This window comes from Bombus fervidus, chromosome 16, assembly GCF_041682495.2.
Source record: "Bombus fervidus isolate BK054 chromosome 16, iyBomFerv1, whole genome shotgun sequence".
Lineage (NCBI taxonomy): Eukaryota > Metazoa > Arthropoda > Insecta > Hymenoptera > Apidae > Bombus > Bombus fervidus.
In genome coordinates this window covers 6265249-6285744 of record NC_091532.1, presented here as the reverse complement: position 1 = coordinate 6285744, position 20496 = coordinate 6265249, and the positions used below count along the sequence as shown (strand labels likewise).

General features: G+C 40.0%; 1 protein-coding gene and 1 long non-coding RNA gene across 4 annotated transcripts in view; one reads left to right on the top strand and one right to left on the bottom strand.

The window, feature by feature from the left end:
* The window catches only part of Fas3 (fasciclin 3), a 365977-nt gene that overhangs the window by 274969 nt on the left and 70512 nt on the right, over window positions 1-20496 (top strand). The gene's annotated exons all lie outside the window — the stretch shown is intronic.
* LOC139995625 (uncharacterized) lies at window positions 16807-17153 on the bottom strand. The gene is made up of 2 exons (XR_011802019.1): window positions 17000-17153; window positions 16807-16911 (listed from the first exon to the last, which is right to left on the bottom strand). It is a non-coding gene; the product is annotated as an uncharacterized lncRNA (long non-coding RNA).

The following is a 20496-nucleotide window of genomic DNA, read 5'->3' as shown; positions in this document are numbered from 1 at the left end:
ATACCATATTGTAGTAAAATAATTATCGGAACGTGAAGGTGTAATTTTGTAAAAGGCTTTATGATCATATTATAATATCGATTTTATAATATCAAGTATCACATGGATAAATCACACGAAGCTTTGTTTCTACAAAAATTGGTCGATTTCAAAGAAATCGAGTTCCTATTAAATTCAACTCGGCCCCGTTCTTTGACAGATTTCCGCTCGATCCATTATCAGAACGTGTGTGTGGCTCGCTGAAATAAACCCGTGCCGATTGTAAAGCGACTCCTGCGAGCACGAGGTAATAAACTCGTCACGTAAATCAGCGATTACCTGCGCCGATTATTCACCTGTCCGATAGAAACGCTTTGTTATACCGGCGGATTGTTCCACGAACGATCTGAAACCTTTACCAGCAGCTAGTAATTTCTTGGATCGATGAATCAATCTTGCAGGAAAGTAAAAAGATCATTTGATAGGAAATAATCGGTAAACCACAGTCGCCTTTATCTTTCCTTCGATACTATCGAATATCACAAGCAAGAAAAGTGGTATTTATATGGAAGTAGAAAAATACCTTGACGTCTAAGATCTTTCCGATACGAGAGTCGGAAATCGAGAGTTAGTCACGGTGGTTTTACGAGAATTAGAAAAATTCGTATGACAAAGATGTAGCGGACATAAATATTTGCTTTTATAGGATTATTTACTTTCACGTAAAAAGCTCGAGGAGATTTTTGAAAAAATTCAATTTCCCATGGTGACGTAAAATACAGAGTACCGCTTGTTCTACTTAGTTTTCACATACATACATACGAAATCCAGAATAGCGGAAGGGATCGACTTATTGAGCGAGAGGTACGCAGTCTCATCAGGGAGGAAAGTGCAAGAGCGTGTTCCGCTTGCGGCCCTAACACCGAAGAAAAAGAATTTCATCGCGGAGAGATAATCCCGACCCATTGAATTTTTTTCCACGAAAACACTCTCCTCCAAAGCGCCGTTCACCTCATCGGTTTTTCGTTCTAAATCCCATAGTTGAAAATAAAAACAGAAAGGAAATAGTTTCTGATAGCTGTAAACTGAGAAATCAAATTGATCGATTTCATTTATCTACAGACTTCTCGATTTTCGTAGTCAGAATACACGATCGATTTTAATAATGGCTCCATTCTTTGGAAATCAAACGATTAACATCGATGCAGTTGATCAGTTTTATTTCTAAATAGTTCAAATACTTCAACTAATTCTTCGTTATCAAAACCGACCAGCGTCTTATTCGGAAACGTGCGAGCCAGAAAATTTCCATCTTTAAAATTTCGTTGCGAGAAGCTGCTTGAAAAACGTTTCGAACGGAGTGATTTACCGTAAATCGACGAAAACTGTGGTAGAACTATCTCGGAATGAACTAGAGGACGAGATAGCGCGGGGAAGGAGGCAGGATACAAATTTGCCGTAGAAGCTTGGTAAGCGATAACGAGGGGCTGCCTTCCGGTCGGTTCCTTTTTCATTTTCATATTAACCGCGTGCATCTAGCACGGAAGAGCAGGGCTCGGTCTTTTTCCTCGAGGAAGCTCGTGCAAGGCTGTCCGACTAATTCGAGCAGGAGGAACCCAGCCAAATCCCGGTTAAAGTGTCTTTGAGATATTATCCCGGCTCTAGCTGAGAAGAAAAAGCTAGCCGAGCTGGCTCTGGACGGACGATCCAACGCTAGCCGGCTGATGTACCAATTTCGGGGTAAATATTTCTTTCTTCCAATTTCGCTGGCTCTCGAACCCTTGGAACGCTGGCCACGCTCCCTGCCAACTTTGTATTCATTACGCAATCTCGTCAACCTTAACCTAAACAAATTACGTCGCGTCTTAAACCAAGCGACGCCGATTTCTCGGCTGCGAATTTCGACCGCCTCTACATTTATTCTTCTTTTTCGCGCGTTTTTTTTTTTAATATTAATTATCCTGATTTTGATGAGAGAAAGATGGAAATTAGCGAGAAATATCTATAGACGAAGAATAATAAGCTGTAACGAAGGTAAAAAGAATTTTATTAAAGGGATGAAACATATTGAAAATTTTGAATATTCCTAAGTCGGAGTGCAATAGTAGCAGTAGCTTGTGGTCATTGAAATTTTACCGTTCGAGTATCGAATAAGAAGAATTACATCGTCGAGGCCAAGACGACTTCAATAACGCCCACTTGAATGCGGTAGCAAGAGAATTTCTTTAAGCACTTAAGAAAGCGCAGAAGTGAAGTGCATCAAGAACACCGTTATCTTTCCACGTAGTTTACCATTCTGTTTTCCAATGTCTCCGTTTCCACGTAAATAACCTTCGTTCTCTCGTCGGAGCCGATTTAAAATTTACATTTCAGTTGCATTCGAGCACCATCGGATATCGCATTCATAAAGCTGTTGCCCTGCTGTTTTCTTCAAGAATTAATGCTAAATCATTCACAGGCTGTCATTGTGTCCCGTAGAATGGAAGTTATTGCGCTGCCGCTTAAGAATTACCACTTACAAAACGAGTAAAGCGGTATATTCTTACGTTGTACCGTACAACGTTGTATGAAATATAATTATTTATTCACATGTTTTTATAATAGTACCAAGTTCCTACGTACGTTTCTCGAATACATTTTCTTTTCCAGTTTACATTTATTCACTGCGTGATAATTCAATCGCTTCTACATTCATACTACATTTACAGATCAAACGAAAAGAAGAGACGCTCATAATTCCCATTTTTACCATAGTCACGGTGACGATAATTAACGGTGACTTTTGTGCGCTTTCGTAAATAGTTCCTTTACGCGTATAATTGTTCGTTATTAAGGATACAACGTCTAAACAAAGTAGCGACACATATTCTTATCTTCCAATGAAGCATCGTTTTATCAGATTCTATATTCGAGTTTCATAACATGGTCGAAAGTTGCGCGCAGAAAGCCCCAGAGAATCATTATCCGGTTTCTCCGCGTCATGTACAGGGCGCTTCTAAATAGAGGGGCGCTGGCGGAAACGATGTTCCTTAAAACAGGCAACAAAGTAGCGGCTAATCTAGTCGGGACAGGTGGAAACGCGTCTGTGTGCTTTGCTTTGCAAATGCGATGCAACGTGCATGATGCACTCGCGGCCGACTTATAACGTTTCCGAAATCAACCCTGCTGGGTGCAACAACAACGCGAGCCACACCTTCCTCATGCATATTCGCGGCCCGGTTTATGGAGCAACTTAGTTTATAGCCGCTTGGCCGTGTTCGTGTGCGTATGGTGTACACGCACTATTAATTCTACGGCTGCCACGTCTACGTGCACCTACGCGTTCTGACATAAATACTACGCGAGACCTTGTTATCACTGTAATTCGTCGAATTACCGATCTCTGCCGTTTTAATTTTATGCTCCCCTTGCTTTTGTCGCTCGTGAATCGAGTACAAGTTGCTGAAAAAGACCGTAAAAGCTCGAGAGAGATTATACGTACGCGTAGAAACGTGGAACAACGATTATCCTCTCGTTTGAGAAGCTTTGTTTGGATCGAAAATTTTATATAAGCGCTGATAATGCCGTGAAACATGTTTGATGATGTTCAGAGAAGTTTGATAAATCGAGGAGAATTCCAGATGTTTGGAATAATGTTTGTAGAAAGTTGAAGGGCTTCGAAATTTATTAAAGCGAACGGTAATCATTTGGAATTTTGCTATTCCGTATGCTGTTTTATTAAGAGGATTATGCATAAGTAGAAAATTTGAATTTACAATGCTTTCTGGCTGCAAGGTTAATTCCATTCGATTATATAGTACTCGTATATTCATATCCCAAATTTCCGATACCCGAGTCTATGAAGAGCGTGCTATCTTACGATAAAACGTCCATAATTTATAACGTCTATAATTGTATGTCTATAATTTATCGCATTTTGTAAAAATAATAACATCATCGACGATAAAACTCTAATTTACTGTTCACAAGGTAACACGAACGTTCCGATTACGATGCATTTGAATCACAGATGCACATACACATACCTCTACTTAACAAGATATATCGCGTGAAATCCCAAGGAGGAGACATAAATACGCTGTTAGGATGTACGTTAACCAACCGAGCAAATTATTCGATAGATTTTCAATATAGGGTGGCCGATAGAAGGAGATGGTCGTTCGTACATATTCAAAGCTCGTGGAAACGTTTCGTTCGACAGAGCGGCAGTAGTATAGGCCGGCGCTAGGTCCGGCGCATCGAACGGTAACAGTGATATAAGCCAAGCGCAGGCCGGCCGGACCATCGGGACCCTGTACATGGGTTTCATGTATGCAAACGCGTATATAATCTGTGTACGGTACGTTGTTGCATCCGTCGACCCTCCTCCGTCCTACTATCGGTCAACGTGCACCCCAGTGTACTCGCGCCCGGCCTTTTCCACCCCAACGATGGCCGATGGCCACCGACCGCCCGTGTGCGCGTATATCTGCTCATCTGCGCTGATTTACCGCATATGCATTGCGGTAAACCTGCACCATCTACCTTCTATCCGTCTTTCGCTTCGTTTTTCCCTTCTTTTAATTCTTTTTCAATTTCCCTGACGTTCAAATTGCTTACAATTGAAGGCAATAGACAGAGATCGCGACAAATCATATTTATTATTTTATACAGGGAAGTATTTTTAAGATCTACTGTGTTGTTAATCAATAAAATATTGGCAAATTTGTCTGTGTATTTGATTTGGTCTGAATAATTATATCTTCTGCTTCCACGAAACTTCCTCCGCCTATCGACTATTTTTAGAATAGTTACATCATTGGTATCTAATTTTCATCGTCGATTATGTCATATCGGAATGCCTCTGTTGGGTCATAAAACGGCATTAAAATGAGAGAATCAGTAAAGATGCAGTTATCGTGTCTTGTTACTTGTAATCTTCAATTACATGGTTATCGAGCGACAGTTTGGTCATCAGAAGCAGTGAAATTCTTTTAACGAAATTTAAAGCCGCCAGCAAAGTCTAATAGCGAATTTTTCTTTTCTTCGCGAGCCTAATTCGCAATTCAATCCTACTTAGAATGATTCTAAAGCTTCTTAGGGATTTATGCGAAGAAGAGGAATAAATATGTCGAGTCGTTGTGGATTATTTGTGTTTTTAACACAACGACAGAAGGGAATGATGTTAATTTTGAATTATACTGCGTAGAATACTTGCACCGTAGTACAAAAGTGAATAATGTTCGCGCACAGGAGACCGGGTATTCTTTCGTTCTTGTACCATGAGTTTGAGGAGTTTTTCCGCTTGTGTTGTGAGGAAAAAAAAGGGAAGAATAGTTTCATGAAAACGTAGGCGGTCCTTTTTACAGGAAGGAAGAATTGCGCTTTCCGGCTTCGTGTAAAAAATTCCACCCAGCAGACCGGCCAAGAATTCACGATTCCCTTTGTAAACAGAACCCTTAAAAAGTCTTCAAAAAATTAGGAACACCTTTATTCAACTCTGTCAGAAAACGACATAAATATACGAATTAAAGTCGAAATAAAACACAAATACCGAATAGACTTATCTATCGATCTGCGAATAAAGAAACACAGTTTACGCCATTACTTTCCCGAAATCGCTTCCGTCGTTCCAGTCGTATATTATATCTACTCATAATCACTAAAACAAAGATACATAGAATTCTTAATAAAACTTTACTAACTTTGGGCAAGTTAGACATTTTTGCTTCTTAAAATATTCAATAACGGATACTTTACAATGACAAACAAAAAACGAATAATCGAACATTTTGCGGAAATTTGTATCTTCTACGGATGCTTTATATATTCTTATGTCGTGTGTATTTTATGCATCTTTGCGGCCTTAAATTTCCCATAAAATCCATAATGATTATTGTTCGTTCAACGCAAGTGAGTTACGGCCAGCAAGGCGTTCATTTATAGCAAACTGTAACTTCTCGTTCTCTAAGCGGAGCGCGTTGAAGGCGAAGTGAAGAAGTCGCCGGAAGTTCGATTGCCTGTTACGACACTCGATACCGGAGTTTCGGCGAAGCGACAAATTACCGCGAAGAATCGTGATCGTCTGCGTGTCGACCATTACAGCACGCGGCTAAATTTATGGGAAGGAAATGAGCGCTCGGAGCAACGCGGCGCCATCATCCCGTTCGTCGACGAAAAAGAAGAGCAGAGTGAAGACGAGGGAAGGGGAAGAATCGAGGGTGAGTTGGGAAGGAACCTCGGAGGCCGCCGGGCCAGGGAAATAAAACGGAGGAAAAAAGGAAATCCACAATACGCGCGTAACAAACTATAGCTGGGCGCCGGCTCATCTTGGCTGCACCAACCGGGCTCGCATGAAAACGTTCTATGGGCCGGTGGGGTCGTCGTTTTCAGGCCTTGCTTTTCCTTCGAGCTCGCGAAAAGAGGTGGGAAAAAAGAAGGGAAGGAATACATTCATCGTTTCCCTGGCCTGACTGCCAGCAAGAAAGCGAACGTCTCGAATTCGCCACGAAATCCTCGAACGAAACCACCCTCCTCCCTCGGCTTCTCCTCGCAATTACTTTGCCCCGGTTCGTCCGTAAATCTCGAGATCACGCGTTATTGGGGTTTTCGTCGTAACGCGGCCCATAACTATACGGACGTGTTCTTTAAAATATATCTATGGCGTAGAGACATGGTTGGGTGCATTTGAAAATAATCTGTAAACTACGAGTAAATTTGATATCGAGTTGGCAGTGATATGAGGTCTGCAAAAATTTTAATCGAAACACGATAAATTTCATTCTCGCGTTTCGAAAAAAAAAAGAGAAAAAAACAAATAATTTCACCTTTTTACAGAGACATCCTCTATTTTCACAAAAATCGTAGAACGCGATATAAAATGGAACGCGCAAACTCTGATTAAAATCATTTAACTTTGAATATCGTACGGGAATCGATAAAGCTGGAATTTCTTTTTTTAAATATTTAATAAATCACGTTCCACAAAAGACACATCGAATACCTGCATACATGTTAGTGGTGTATACAATTTTCGTCGTTTTATCCGCGATGCAATTCGCGATTCATTCTGATTCGATGAAGCGCAGTAGAAACGAATACGATCAATTTTTAATTCGCCGTCGTTGTGAGACTATTAACACGATTTCGTCGGTGGAAATTAGAGTTTTCAGAGAGTGTGTATACGTTTAATGACTAAAAATGTTCGACAGAAAAGGGAGGACGAGTGGCTAGAAAAAAGTGTTTTATTCCCGCCATAGGATCTGCCTTTGCGCACGTTATTTCCACGTAACGGAAACTCCATTACCCCAACAAGTTTCCACCGAATCCGTATATTTCTCTGGCACGCTTCGAAATTTCATTCTTGTCAAATTTATCCGGCATGTTGGGAAAGGAGAAACGTTACACGCGCTGCCGACAAGCCATTATTATTCCGCGAGGTAGAAAAAAAGAGAAAAGAGAAAACTTGTTGGTGAATGAGCAATACCAAGCGAAACGTAGATTAAACAAAATCTCGCGATAATTGTTGGTTGGTTCAATTGATCAAAACGTTGCTTGTTAATAACGTGTGTGTATGTTATATACAGCAGTTTGAATATTTCAGATTAGTTCTATTAGGTACAAAAAGTTGCTTTTTCTTTATCCAAATTGAAAATACACGTTGATTAAAACACGATATTATTTAAAGTTATATGTACACCGGGAGGATTAAACGTAGAATCGAAGAGCAGAATTAACGCTATTTTTAGGTATCTATTGTACGCTTGAAATACAATTATTAAATGATCATACGTAGCTTTTATTAATCGCAATGGACGTGCAGCATTTTTATTTACAAGACTATCAAGATATCCATATCCCATATTATTTAATGAAACTTTTCAGCTTGAAACTGGCGAAAAAACTTTCGATCGCGTCCGTTTGATGGAATCTGGCAAACGGGACAAAAGTGGAAATAATTTTCAGTAATCTTTCGAACAGTGCCTAGCTTGGCTCAAAGCATTCAATGACAGTAAACTGAAAATCTAAACTGAGAATTGGACGCGGCTAATTCCTCTGCAGTATTTGATTTAGCTTCTGCAGAGATGCACAAAGTTGAATAGCGGCAAAAAGCGATGAATCATATCGCGGGAGAGAGACGAGCGAAGGCAGGGAACGTGCGTGTGCACACTGCCCACTCATGGGAATATCAGCAGCACAGCGCACGATGCAGTCTGTGCGCCGACCGTTTCCTATCGCGTGCAGAATCGGATGAAGCGGAAAACTCGGCGGCAAGTACCTCGGATACACGATCCAGCTCTGTATCCGCGGTTTTCGGATCATTTGCGCGATGTTGCCCAATGAATTTGTACTGATGATGCATATCCCAATAGATTATCCTTCTCCTCTATGACCGTTTGCGCAGTATGTTCGTTTTCACTTCAATCTTTTTACTTGTAGATAGATCCGATTGTTAGACCTTAATGACAAGTTTGCTGTATTTTGAGGAAAAACTAAACAAAATATCCAATACATTTCAGTCATTGCTCGACTATACAATACAATACAGTGGGTGGCGAAGCTATTTGGATACAGCATAGGATTTAGAATAGGAAATTACAAGGATACGACACGTCGTTTATTATATTTTTGTAGCTCTTGCAAGTAATTTTACTAAATTACCGCTACACGTACTGAATCTCAGTTCTGCGATTCGAGCACGAAGTTCTGTTTGATCAGTCGTGTATCGTTTCCTCCATGATCTAGATTTATCGTCAGGAGATGACCAAACACCTGCAAGCGGCATTGCATACAACGAGGAAAACCGGCAATTGCTTCCTTCACACCCAAGTACGTCGGTCGTCAACGAAAAAAACTTGCGGTGCTAAACCATTGCAGGTTACAAACTTCCTGCCAACAGAAAAAAAGCCCATTCAATCCAATCCCTACGATCTAACGGAGCCAAACAAACGGGCGTTTTGTACAAAAGATTCGCCGTCGAAACGGGACAGTTTGGAGCGAGTTTACAGCTCTAAACCGAGGCTCTCGCCGTTAGTATGTACATGTAGCAATTTGTTAGCGGCGAAATCGAAGAATATCGCGACACGTTTACGGAATCGTAAAACGGCGGATCGCGCGGATTGCGCCGTTTATAGAGGCACTAAAAGGGCGAACATCGCCACATAGCATAACCGGTAACGACGTCGGGCATAACAGAAAATATTTATTTTATCGTTACCTCGTAACTCCTCTCGTTTTTCCATCCCATTTTTCCACTCTCCATTCTGTTGTCGCTCTTTCACGCTCAACTTTTCGTAGTAGAATTTTCTCACGGTCGGCGCCCACGTCTCTAAATATCGCAGCCTATGTCGGTTTTCCTGCCACTTACGCGGCGACAACCGATGAATCTGTATCGGTAGCCGACTATCCGCTCGACGACCCGCAGTTTCCTCAATTTCAATCCGCGCGACTGTCCAATGTTGCCCCGTCGTTTTTCAAGAGAAACCGGCTGACGTTAACGCGTCTCGTCCATAACGATGCCGACCACGCGAAGGCGCGTACATAACCGTAAAAAAAAAAGCAGATTGGCGTTGACCAATACGCGGCGGAAACCAGCTTTATGTCGCTTCCCACTACGTGTCGATTGCGGCTACCGATGTCGAGGAAGACGCATCAGGTGCGCCCACTATGTGTTTTTTTTTAGAATATCGACGGTATGTAGTGAATTTTTCGGTATTTTCTGGAAATACGGAAATGGAAATGCATATAATGCATGTGATAGGCAAAAATATACAAAATAGCCGGATACTCTGTAATATTCGATTTCCATCTTTTCAATAACGATATTTGCTTCGAATAATACTTTGGTAATGTTTATATAAATATTGGCGATTTAATAATGCACCATGTATATTTGCGTTGGAATAAACATTCTTTCGATCGATGGGATGGGAATTGAATGGTTTCTAAAGTTGGAATTACGCTGTGGCTTTTTTGATGTTATAACCACGATTATTAAAGTTGATAATTACAATTTTCATAGTGTATGTAGATAGCATAGGTAGCACGTAAATTCCTGGTACACACAGAGACGTTGTATCGAGTTACTGAAGTTTCAGACCAACTTCTCCCAACAGTTGTAGTGTCACGATGAACAGTGACTGAAGCATGCCTTGGCTTTATAATACATTAATTAATATCGCGAATAAAGGAGTGGGATTTACAAATGCGTAATCCAGCGAAACATAATTATTCTTGATCGGTTACTAAATTTCACACGGCTGAGCTATAAATTTGACACTGTGAAAATCAGATGTAGAATCTAAGGAATAATATGACCAATACCCTTTCTAGACAGTGTACATCTTTTTCCGCTAAAGAAAATCCTTTATTTACTTCTTTACATCAGCTATTTCACCTTCTCGATTTTAATTTTTGTTTGCACGTAATTCGTGTTCCGAAGAATATCGCAGCTCGGATTCGTTTGCCGATCGATAGTCGCGGTGTACCGCGATCGGCGACGCTGATTATTTTTGTAAAGTCCTCTCTCGACCATATTGTAATTACAGTCTGGTCATTCTTTATTAACCGGTCCGGCGGCCAGTCCAAGTTAATTATTCCACGGAAGTTTGTTAAAATTTAAACAAGATCGGCGCAACGTCGATATAGGGAGGGAGATGGTTGCAAAAATTTCAACAACATCGCCTCGTATCGCTGTTAAATTAACTGCCCTTTGTAGCGTGCACACAATCGATTGCGTGCTATGTATTATCACGAACGCCACCGCGTAGATATTTCAATCGTGCCGTTGTGTCGTTCAATAATAAATTATCCTAGATACATTTACGATTTAATTGATTTTGTAACCAGCCGGTGAAGACGTCTTCTCAAATATTCCATCGCCTCTGTTTTCTTTCCGGCTTGCGTGCGATTCGTAAACGACATCATTCGTCGACCGAAGGTTTGTCCATTTTTGGAAAAAAGGAAATTTTAAGTGTGATATTCTCTTTCTAAACTATTTGTACCAATTTCTTCGTTAACTGATAGAGAAAAAGAACCTTTTACTATTTTCTATACTACATCAGTATGGTTATATTATACGAGGACCACGGAGGAACGACACGACGAACTATATTTTTTATTTCTCATACGAGAGCAATTTTAAAATTCAATACCTTGTCAACCAATCACGTACTAATAAAACTACCATTTTATTAAATTTTGTTATGCAAAAGTATCTGTATCAAAGATAGTAATTTCTCAAGTTATCATATCTCTTCTTCTTCTATGATCTTCAAACGTATTAACAATAGCCGCTAATTAATTCCTCAATAAGCTTACACCATCTTATTATTATTAGCCGATATTTCCAAGGTTTCCAATAACCAAATTCACTTGAAATCCAGTTTCCGGGCATTGTCGGCTAACCTAAATTTCAGCGCAATTCTGTCGCGTTATTGCAAACCGTGATTCACATAATACAGTTATGTGTCATCGTACACCGGGCCGTTACGTCGGAAGAAGCCGTACAAACTTGGACATCCGTCGACATAATGGCACAGATCACGAATAGAGCTCGACCCTGGTGTCGCGAATAAATCGACAAAAACCTTATTCAAATCCGATTCCTCTTACATTGCCGAGCACAGAATTTTTCTCGTCGCCGGCCATGGCGACCACGTCCCTTCTAAAATCCGCGAATTTTTCTCGATGAAGCGCTGAAAATCTTGGCGAAAGGCGAATGGAAAAAGCACGGAACAGCTCGAATAACGCACTGTAATTATTCGTTCGAGGACCATCTATTTTGTCGGTCGGAGACCATCATGCAGAATATTGCAGAAAATTTCAGGCGAATCGATCGATGAGAGCGGTCCTTTCACGAGGAAGCGAACTGTTTTTACGCGATTCTGGCTCGGTATTCATCGGAGTTTTGAAAAATTCCAGAAAGTCCTGCACCGCTGCACCGGTTCGTTCGAACGCCATTGTCGAGGTTCGTTTCAGACCAGCCTTGAAATTCGGACTTTCCGCGGAAAAAGAAATTGGTTTCTCGATGTTTTTAGTGACCGTGGTTTCGTTCTTCTTCTTCTCATTGTAGTCGCGTCGCAGCTTTTTCACTCGTAAACAAATCATCATCTTTTTCCTTTTCTTCTGTTTTTTCTTTCTATGTGCTTTTTGCCCTCGTTCCTTTTTTTTCTGTCTCGTTTCATTTCACTCGCTAGCTATCAACGATATCAAGATTCGTTTCGAAGGAACGACGTCTCTGCCCGTATTGACCATAAAAATAAAAACGGACACCGCGGTCGATCAAATCCCGACGTTTCGCAGATAACTGTTTTTTATTGCACACCGATTGCACGTCACTGGTCGAATTTCCGTCGACGGAAAAGGACGATCACACGTCCGATTAGCTCTTTTACGTTTTCCCTAACGTTATCGTCGTTCCCAACACTTTTCGCCTAATTTTGTTATCCCTTCTCCACTTTCCTTTGTAGCTATCCAACGTAATCGTTTTTGAATTCTCAATCGTCGATAATATTCGAAATTGAAATTTTCCGTGTTTCTAGTATGACACATATTTTCAGGATAAATGTAATTACGGGTGAGACCATGACGGAATAGAATATTGAATTTTAGAAAGGCGAATGATTCGATAATGAGGGAACATTTTTTAAGGAGATTATCGATAGGAAGATTAAAAATGAAATTCCCTTCGATTTCATCCAGACGAATCCGATGCAAAACGAACGTATCTGATCGTAACGGGACGATGGAATTTCATGAATGGGTAATATCATTAAATGTTAAGATTAAATAACGTTAACGTTGATTTTCACATTTCTAATATCGAACGAATGATGTATAAACGTTCCACGATATACAGACCTGATGTAAAAATTGGTAAAACGCGTAATCTCTGAAATAGTGAATATTTTATATAACGTATTTTATATATAGCACTCTATAGTGGATTTTCATAATTTTTTATTTTCAAATAAAAATTTTATTTTCAAATAAAAATTTATGTAACTAGGTAAATGAAACTTCACTATAGAATCGAATCAGCAGGTTCAACGAAACGTTTGAAACTGCCAAACAGAAATTGAACATGGACAACGCATCGGGCAGATGAAAACATTTTCCAGATTTCAGTTAACATTCGAGTCATGCATCGATCATACTCGTCGTTGTTTGAGTTAACTACGCGCTCATTTCGTCCGTTTGTCCGCGTATCTCGAATTTGACTAGCGCTAATTTCGCTCAGGTAAATTTGTTCCTGGTTTCAACGTAATTAATAAATTATGTGGATGGCACCGTTGCATCCGCAAATCCGCCGGCAGTTTGTCGCCCGAATTCGTGTTACGATACACCACGACATTTTTGTTTTGCCCTGCAGTCGATGAGTTCGCTGGGAATTAACGCTTGACGCGGCAAAATTCGCTCAATTATCGGTTAAGGATTTTCATTTATAGAAAAGACCAAATATTGAACGGAATATTAAATACCTATTATTGAAAGAGAGAGAAGGAATCCTCGCTTCCTCTTCACATTTGCATCTCTTCAGATATCTCCTGTTCTTTTTGCGATACGTTTTTACGTTATTCAAAAAGGGCATGGAATATAAAAGAGACGGTAAAATTTAATACTAACATCAAACATTTAAAAAACATCTATGTTTTAATAATATCCATTGAAATATAACATCCATTTCGTATCATATAGACACGAGGAACATCCAGATTGAAAATAAGATACGTTTCGTGAGATAGAAATAAATATACGAATTGCTAAATTACGTTTGATTTCCATATCAATGTCTTTCTTTCCTTTTTCCTTAAAAAGAAGTGACCACACAGAAGGGATTAAACGTGAAACGACTCACTTGAAACCTGAAGAATCTCTTACCGCTCTTCGGCCTATTCTCCAAAGCTCTCTAGGAACACTCCACCCATTCGTTTCACGTGCATAATGTGATTAAAAAAAAAAAAAAGGAAAAAAGAGTGAGAGAGAGAGAGAGAGAGAGAAAAAAAATTATTTTCCTACTAATGACGGGGCAAAATATAATCACGGAACGGTGGATGATGTCGCTCTCGCTAGGCAGAAACGCGTCGAGGGTCGCTTTCATCCCTTTCTGTGCGTCGCTATCAGTATTTTTTCTTAACCGATGAAAAGCAGTGAATTTCATTCACGTCGAGCCCATTCGCCTTTCTCTCTCTTTGCTTTCATCGATACTCGTTTCGAGACGAGTTGCGTGTGCATCACGTTTGCGTACCACGCAACGCATTCGCGTATACAGGAGGCGGAACGAGTCACGAGATTAATGCAATCGTACGTCACCGGCCGGGGGTTTTATTCGTCGCGTCTCGTCGTTACGTTGGAAGTATGTCAGTGTGAAATATTCGTGCCATTCGTTTACGCGACATCCGACTCATTATCCATGGTCGAAGAACGGGAGAGAAAAAGGATCGGACGACACGCGTCGTTGTCGCTCTGCGTTTCATTCACGCCTCTAAACACCGACCTACGTAATAACACGGATAGCAAACGCGTATCATCACGATTAAAGGGATAATAACGCTTCAACGTTTCACGCGTTGTCGTTCTGTATCTTCTTTTCTTCCCTTTTTCTTTTCCCTCGCATCCGCGTTTCCGTACTTCCCTTCTTCTTTCTCAATATAATCGCGGCACATGTAGTAAAAAAGAAACACAAGATTTTTGTCCCTTTTGAAAATTTATATTTTAGGAACAAGCCGCGCATCCACTTAACCCCTTTCCCCTTTATCGCGATCGAAGATTTAAATTTGTACAAAAACGTACATTTTGTTCGTGATACACTTTGGAAATTATAGTAAAACACAAAGGAAAAAATGAATTGTTTAACTACATGCTTCGCTACAGTTTTCGTGTATTTTGTAATTAAACGCATACCTCGGCGTACAGTCACAAAGTAAGAACGCAATGCCCTGTCGAGAAGAGTTGAAACTTCAACAGGCACAGGACCCGTATCTTGTTTACATTGAATCAAGTTGTTAATTAGCTTTTCTCTGTACAAATTTCGTTCAACTCTCTAACACCGGGAGTAATTCGAACGGAACGGAAGATTGCGGGAAATTCAAAGGAATTTCGTGTGCGCGATAAAATCCGGTTTAATTCGATGATCACCTCCCCGCGTTCCTCCCGTGAGATCTGTTGCCCGGTGGAAATTAATAATAAAACGGAGTGCTACCGACAAGAATCTTTTCTCTCTCTGCCTTTGTCCGTTTCTATCCCGTTTCCACGACAAATTGAGTGCCTCGTAGGAATTCTTTTAATTCCCGCTTCAGTTCGCTCGGAAGCGTATTATTTAATTTTTAAACGTTTGCGAGGAAAGTTTCGCCCGGTCGTGTCCGGAGCTATACGCGTTACCGAAAAATAAAACCGTAATCACGGCCAAATGGAAACGGAAATTCGAATCTTACTCCTCTCTGCGCGATAAGTATAATTGCACAAGTCGAAATTGCTACCGAGTTTTCCCGGTAATTCGAAGCGAACGAATTAATTCGACGATAAAATGTAATTGTCCCGTGCCCAGTTCTTATTCTTGATCGTAACGGCAAGAAAATGCGACGTTAATGAATAAATAGTTGTTCGTTCGGTCATTCAACTCTTTACGGTTACCTTTCGTCGTACTTTAGCTGTTAGGAATTGAAATTGACGTCGTTGAAACTGCGATCAGCGCAATCGGAAATCAATTTATATTAGATTGGCGCATGGAAAATGTTCTCTTTCCAAATAAAACTTTAACCTGTACGTAAACGAACGGACAATTGACTTATTCTCCTTGTTTGTTTCGGATTTATAGAAATCTAGTCCAAGAGTTCAACAACTTTTGCAATGATATTATTAAAGTTTCTTCGTTTACGATTTTCTCGAAAATGTTTTATATATTAAAAAATTGTCTACATGGACGTGGCATGTATTCGAACTTCCCCAATTACCGATACCAATTTGATGATTTTAACACACTTGCTCTTCTTTAGTGTGCTTGACGATTAGATATACGTTGATTATTTAGGATCAAGTTTCAGAAAAACAACATTTCACACGTACCAATTTAACAGCAACGATTTTATTGTAATCCTAAACTTTAATGACAGAGCCTACCAATTCAGCGCAGAAAAAGAAATAACAATTCTCATCGCGTCGTTCGAGGTTCTCGCCGGATACGATAGTTGGATCGTTCGATGCCACGATTTTCCATCGCATGGCCCGCGGCGTTCGTTTCCAGGCGGAATCTCGTTTACAGCGGGGGATCTAATCGGCCGCGAAATTTCTTTTTCCCGCAGCAATTGCGTGGTCCGCGATCTTTTGTAACCAATGACTCGAACGTACTACCATGCCCGTTCGTTTGATAGCGAACTATAACGCGGCACTTATTGGCGCTGAAGGTATCGTCGGTCGAACTGGAAGGAGAAACGGCTTGACTACTGGTAACGCGTTGAATCTGCGTCGTCGGCGACGTACGTTTCGGACAAGAAACAACACGCCTCGTTTTCCTATCGATTGAAAATTACCTCCTTTGTACCATATTCTTTGAACCTCTGTGTATTTCACAGATAGAAATACGAATGTGTGTGTATATACAAAATTAAAAACGCGAATTATAATTCGAATATTACATTCGTTTCGTGTGAATTGCGAGGAATGGAAAAGTTTAAGTAGATATGGACCGCATTCGTCAGACATGCTTCCAAATTGATGTTATGAAAATTCCTTAGACATCCAGAACTATTTATAACTTCTTACAATTGTAAAAATTGAATGAAAATTGACAGTTAGGGCATTTTGAATATAATCGATAAATAGAAGATACTTTGAAATAAAAGTGCCCCATTGAACAATTAAACATTTTTATTAGAACATCAATAAGAAGAAAATGAGGACAAATCTTGCATCTAACGGTGCACTGTGTTTGCATCCATATCTTTGAGGGCTAATCTACGAATATTATTATAAACACAGCTTAGAAAATAATCGTAAATGCTGCTTTATAATCGTATAATTGAAGTTAGAAGTGTGAACATACCTTACTATTATATATAGAACGAGCAAATACCGTTTACTAATATCTTCTACACGTTTCAACAATATATTCTGCACGTTTTGCTTACGACGAAATAACGAATGCGAATGGTTTGTTGAAATAAACGAAGCCTCGTTATAATATGTCGCTATCAACTGTTATCAATAAGATTGTTTCGTTCACTCGCGGAGAGACGCGTTCGCGAGAAAGCACGTCAACGGGAGTTGTAAATTCCCGTTACGATTAAGTAATCGACGCCGCGAAATGTCCGATCCCCTATTTCGGTTAGGATAACAGAGGTAATTAAATTGATTATGACACTGATATAACAAGTTATTAGTTCCAGTTTATTATAACAGCTGATGTACAAACTAAATATGAGTTGATAGAGAGTAATGGTAATTTCTAAGTTCGAGTAGAATAACGCAAGTTCGAATGGTGAAAGGTCGAAAACGGAAGAGCAACTGACTCTCTATGAAAATGATGCTGCGGAGGAAAACTTGTGATGGGTGGATCCACGGACATGAGACCAGCTGATTTGTTAAAGACAGGGTTTCGCTATGACAGTGAGGGAAATAGGCTTCGTTGATGATTGGTTAATTTTTGAGGTTGGTGGGTGAGGAAGGGGCTAACTGTCCCTGAAAGAAAGTGGCGAGTGGGAAGCATCATACGTGAGAAAACTAACTTTCCCGAATCTTCCCGTAGTAAACAATAAACTGTTAGAAAATGAATTACTAAAGAGATGTTTGTTCGGTCTGAAGGACCTTAGCTAGAATTTGCTAAGATTTATGATGGGTCCTTAAGACTATTGAAGGTACGCCGTGAGGATGTGTGGACATTTGGTTGCCAGCCTGCTCGCGGTAAGTAGCGTGGTCTAGGTAGAGAGTCGACCGACGTAACAAAGATAAGCGGTCCATTGGGGAAGAATGTTGTCTTACATTATCAATTTATTATTATTTTACCATTATATGCTTTGAATAATAAAAATACTCTCGTGGCGTCTTGAGCAAAACATGTGTCAAACAAATGTTAAAGGATACCCTCAAGCTAAGAGAAATATCTAAACGAACAAATCTCTTTAGAAGCAAAGAACGCGACATTAGAAATGAAGAATCAAGAATTGCCGATTATTCGTACTCGACTTGGAACTTTATCGTCTTGGCGATCAAATTAGGCAATTATCACGAACGAACCAAGAGAACTTGGTAGTTACGATGTTCATTAACAATAAGTACCTATTCTCCATTTTCGGCGTTCCAGGCGAAACTTCCTGCGCGTAGCCCGCGGTGGCTTGGCATTCCGTTTAAATCCACTTAATTCTTCGTTTTCTTTCCCGTCTGAGATTCCATCTTTCAACGACCATCCAGCGTTTTCCACTTCTTCTCGAGACGTTGCTCAGAGAGCCCGCAGGCTCGCTCTGGTAACGAGCCCTCCACGAAAAAGGCACCGCGAATCTCATGATAAGGCGAACTTTCGTTGACGTTTCGGGCGATAACGGGCCGCGAGAACGGTTCCGAGGGAACGGACGCTTATCGTCCCTTTCCCACGAGTTCGCGCCGCTGTTTTGCGACTTTCTCTTATCTTCGCCGATCTCTCGCCTCTCCGGTTCAATTAACCGCGATGTTATACGACCTACCCCGCGAATATCTTCCCCCTTCCAGAAACTTTCGACGAATCCGTCGTTCAATTTTTCAACGTTTATCGCATCGTCACGAGATTCTCCTATTGGAAGTTCGTACGATATGTAATGGAGAAATTTAGGGGGCAATGTTAGAGGAAAATTCATTGCGTCGACGTTACATAATTACATTAATGATGATGTTAATCAGAGCAAAGGAATTTTGTAATACGATTGGTTTTTAATTCGGTAACGATGATGGTGTATGTATGATTATGTAGCTGATGACACATTACGTATATATTAGGTTGTCCGAAAAGTTTCTTTCGTTTCGTAAAATGATAATAGGTGAACAATAATTTATGTTTTATATTATTTTATTGAATTAGGTATGATTCATTTCGTTCTATTTCTATTTTCTATATAATTTCTATATAAAACAAACAACATTGTGCGTCTATTATTTCCTTATAAAACGAAAGAAACATTTCGGACGACCCAATATCATGCGATATCGTTCTTCAATGCTAAGCTTGCCAGGCCCAGTCAAGCGACCGGTTTGAAAGTTTAAATAAAATCGTACATTCAATGTTATTTCTTTTGTTCGTTTAACTTTACGTAAATTCTTATGTTATTTGATTAATTAATTTGTCAATTGTTCTTAGTATAAGAATTTGCATAAAGTTAGATGAACGAAAGAAGTAACGATGAATGTACAATTTTAAATTGCATTTTGAAATTCGACCAGACTTGCTAAGGTTAGTCTCGATATAATTAGAAAAGATTTCGACTTTTGTGAACTGTGTTGTAATAAGATTACAACGATCGATCAAGTCAATTCTGTCGTTTTCCTCATCTCTTCGAATATCTTTCTCGTTTTGTGAATACACAAATTCAATGCAGATATCGAGTACTAAAAGCGAACATATAAAAGCTATTTATATTTGTAATAATATTAATCGAAACGTGACATCGATTTTGGGTTATACAAGAAGAACAGCGAGGTTAAAATATCGATGACTGTTTCAATTATAAGAAAAACACACTTCGCTTGGAAGATAATGAAAGAGAAAATACCTGTTTGTTCTCAAACCAATAACAACTCTGACGAACAGCACCTTAACTTGACCGACAACTTACAGGAAATAGATCGATTCCCTCGTCTCAGCGTTTATCTTCTACTTAGGATGTTCTCGAAGCGAAATCCTAGTTAAACATAGCATCGAAAGCAATCTGTCATATCGTTCTCTCACGCACAGTCCAAACAAGCCCCGCAGCTGATTCTTCGACGTTCCGCTGTCTTGTCTCACGGTTCTCGCTCTTTCAACCAATATTTATCCCCCGTCCATCATTGCATTGTTACATCTTTGTGTTTGTGGTTGGTAGAAACACGGACGAAAGCAAACGAAAAGTTAGAGGAACAGAGTAAACCTGTGCGAAAATCGTTCGCCAAGATGTAACCGCAGGCAAACAATCGGACAAACGAATAGCGAAAAAGAGAGGCAAACTAGGAATACAAAAAGAAAAAAGAACACGTAAGTGAAAGAAAAGAAAATGAACTAAGGAACAAGAAATGAGTATAGTCTGAAATGGAAAGAGAAAGGCAGGAGGGAGGTGGGGAAAAGGAGAGAAGGAGCCACGAAGACTGTCGAGATACACTTGGAAAATGCTGAAAGAATAAGACGGAGACGAAGCCAGAGCGACAGAAAGTTGGCAAGTCGGATAATGGCGAAGTTATGGTTGCAACTCGAACCTCAATCCTTGTATACTATCTTGGTATACGACTACGCTAACGATGCTTTAAGCCGTAGCTACAGCTTGTCAGTTTTACCTTTCGACGATTTTACACCGCCAGAATTTTCCTCGTTCGCTGTTCATATGC